The following is a 3,312-nucleotide window of genomic DNA, read 5'->3' as shown; positions in this document are numbered from 1 at the left end:
AGCGACAACAAAAAGCGACCAAAGTTGGTCGCTTACAGGTCAAAAAGCGACCAAAAAGCGTCCAAACAGACCTGGTCGTTATTTTGCTGGTCCCTTTACCTTAGGGACCAAAGTTGGTCGCTAATTAGCGACCAACTTTGGTCTCTAAGATAAAAGGATCAAATATTCCGGGTAAACAATATACCGACCAACTTTGGTCGCTTTAATATTTTAATAATATAAATTTAGCAACCACAGTTGGTCTCTATATTTAAATTACGTTTTTTTATTTATTATTAATCAAAATATAGCGACCAACTTTTGTCTGTAAACCAAATATTATATTTTAAAATATGGAAAACCGATTCTATTTGTCTAGTTCAAAGTATATAAAAGTCAAGGAGTGTTTTGTACATCATTATCATCACCGTCTGATGAACTTTAATCACCAAGACGGTATCCAGAAGGGTCTACTTATCGAGGACGGGAAGAATGATCACGGAGAGGACGGGAGGAACAAGCACTTGGAGGACGGGAGGAACGAGCACGGGGAAGGAGAGCCTCTGGCGATGACTCACGAGACCGTGGAATCGCAAAACCTCCAGAAGCTAGGATAGATTTTTGATCTGCTCTTGCATGCTCTGGCACTGAGCGACCACGCCAATATACTGAGCATCTCTAAGCTTTTCTCTTTCCTTGGACGCTTCTAGCTCGGATGTGAGCTTTGTCACAGTCTCCCGCATAGCGGAGAGGCTCTCCCCATCAAGTTGCTCGGCTTGCGAGGAAGTCCCTATTCCTTGCATTCCACACTTATAGCGATGGAATTTCTTAGTAGGAAGCCTGTATACCTTCCCCCATTTTGGACCGCCTGCAGCCTCCGTCTACATTCTTTTAGCATTCTCGTCCGAAGGTTGGATTGGCTCGCCCGACTCATTAAGTGGCTGACTGCGTATGAATTCCTCCACTTCAACTGTGAAGCGATCCTATCAGATAAATTGCAAGTGAATTAGTATTTCAAAATTTATATAAAAGTAAATCAAAATACTTAATGAAAAGTGAAAACTTACATGTATAGTCGAGGCTCGGCCCTCGATCCACCTTTCTTGGTCCGTCTCTTTCTTCTTCCTTTACAATATGAGTCTCCTTGAATAGCTCATCTTGGTCCATCGGACGCCCCAACTTCTTTTCTTGAAAACTCATAAATTTTAGTTAATAAACAGAATAGATATACTTTGAAAATTAAAATAAATTAAGCAATTACGTACCATTCTTCTTTTTATTGTCCCTAGGCTGATCGCACCTCCAGTGTGCAAGGATCATCCCTTCTTAGATGCACAAACTTTCTTTCCTTTTTCGCTCTTCTCTAAGAACTTTGCGGTAAGCCATTGCCTTTGCAAATCCTCCCATAAATTCTGAAGCAACCAGTCAGGCTTCTGGTTTAACTTTCTAGCTTTGGAGAAAGTATGCGACAACCGCTTGCGAGCTTTGAGATGAAAATTTGCAGCCACTTCTGCGCTATAGCGGTGTTCCCATACACACTTGCTTTGTATTTCAAAAGTTAAATATTTATGGAAATATCATAAATATAAATAATTATACTGCTTAAAAGAATATTTATACCTTAAATTGATTGAAAATTTGCTCCTTCAGCGAGAATAGGAACTCACTCCAAGTCGCATAAGGGACATCATAAAGCTTTCTGGTTGCTTTGGTGATTATCCTCGTAGTAATATTACTCGGGATGAACCTGTAATTTAATAAAAAAAAACACATTAATATCTTAGTAAAACTGTACAAAACAATATGTAAAAATAACAAATAACTCTTACCCATCACCCTCAGGGACTATGATGATCCTGCTATATTGATCATAATGCACCTCCTCGTCATCATTAGCATCACCGTCCGAAGCATATATATCAGAGGCATGTGTGGAAGGTGTAGGGGGTCAGAGCTAGTATCTCGCAGGCGAAGGCCTGAAACAGATGGAGTCCTTGATAAAGATGGCATGCCATTCTATATAGAATTTATAGCAACAACTGATCTGTCAGTAAGAGGACTTTTAAACTCCTTTCAACTTTTTCAAAATAACTCATTAAGTGCCATTGAATTTTAATGAAATACTTTTTCCGGTCTATAATAAGCGATCTTTTAGCCTTTTTATTTTGGTCCAAAATAAATGTCCTTTTACATAATTAAGAAGGAATTAATTTTATTTTTTCAATATTTGCCCTTATTTATATATCACAATGTGTCAATGTAACAAATAATTAATAATTTAGTAAATACATATTTTTTTCTTTAGGTGTTCGCATTTTTTAAGGGATGTGTCAAATGCCAAAAAAGCCACTTATTAGGGACCAGAGAGAGTACTAAAAATGATTTTAGATACATCTCGAAGTCCCCTAATTAATGTCAGATGCGGATTTAAGATTTCTAGAATACGGGTACACCACTAAAAAAGAGGGGGGAAAAGTGTTTCATGGGAATTGATCCTTCTTCCGTTGGGTAAATAATTCAACGTTTAATCAAGTGTACCATTCAGCCTTTTTAAAATATGGGACCACCAAATTATAATAGATCAACTCTAAAAAATATATACATAAAATACCTAATTTAGCAGAAACACTATGAGTTCTCGTGTCCCATAATTTAGGCCTAAATCCGCCCGGGGTTAATGTGACCCCCTTGCGCAGATGAATATAGGTATATCAAGAGTGCAATTCGATGGCTAATAATGCATTATAGAATTAATATATTTAGTAGAATTTTGGGAAGCAAAATAGCGAAAAATGAAGAGGCACGTGCATCTTTAATGTGCAAAATTAAAGTCAAAGATTTGGTGATTCAGCAGCCTTTTCATTTACTAATGTCCACTGCTCAGTTTAGAATAGTTGTACTCATAAATACTACTCCCAATTGCGTTCAATTACTAGGCAATATAGTACACCTCGTAGCTAATATTTTATTACTGAGTAATTAATTCATACAACTTCGACAAAAAAAAGACATTTATTTATTACTCCCTCCAGTCCAAAATAAGTAATTTTTTAGTTTTTTTTTGTGGTTCAAAATAAGTGATTTTTTTAGATTTCAAAAATGAATTAATTATTTTTTCCTACATTGCCCTTGGAGTAATTAATGTTGGAGTATGTGTTAGGAGTGTTTATATGAAGAGATAGTAAATGTCAATATGGTTAATTTCATTGGTAATTAATGCTAAAAGTTAAAAAAATTTAATATGTGTGAAAATAATAAAAAAATCACTTATTTTGGACCGGAAGGAGTATATAGATGGTGCTATTTGATTCTCTATTTATTCATTTCTCTTAG

The 3,312-nt window shown here is 36.0% G+C and overlaps 1 long non-coding RNA gene across 2 annotated transcripts; it reads right to left on the bottom strand.

The window, feature by feature from the left end:
• Nucleotides 1–323: 323 nt before the first annotated feature.
• Nucleotides 324–1,978, bottom strand: LOC104226033 (uncharacterized). Of its 2 annotated transcripts, none has more exons than XR_011401660.1 (5): nucleotides 1,809–1,978; nucleotides 1,600–1,726; nucleotides 1,245–1,521; nucleotides 1,047–1,166; nucleotides 324–962 (listed from the first exon to the last, which is right to left on the bottom strand). It is a non-coding gene; the product is annotated as an uncharacterized lncRNA (long non-coding RNA). The 2 variants fall into 2 exon arrangements; XR_710738.2 differs by having other exon boundaries at nucleotides 1,047–1,161.
• Nucleotides 1,979–3,312: the final 1,334 nt, after the last annotated feature.

This window comes from Nicotiana sylvestris, chromosome 8 (genome assembly GCF_000393655.2).
Source record: "Nicotiana sylvestris chromosome 8, ASM39365v2, whole genome shotgun sequence".
In the NCBI taxonomy this organism is placed as follows: Eukaryota; Viridiplantae; Streptophyta; class Magnoliopsida; order Solanales; family Solanaceae; genus Nicotiana; species Nicotiana sylvestris.
This window is presented reverse-complemented; position numbering and strand designations above follow the sequence as displayed.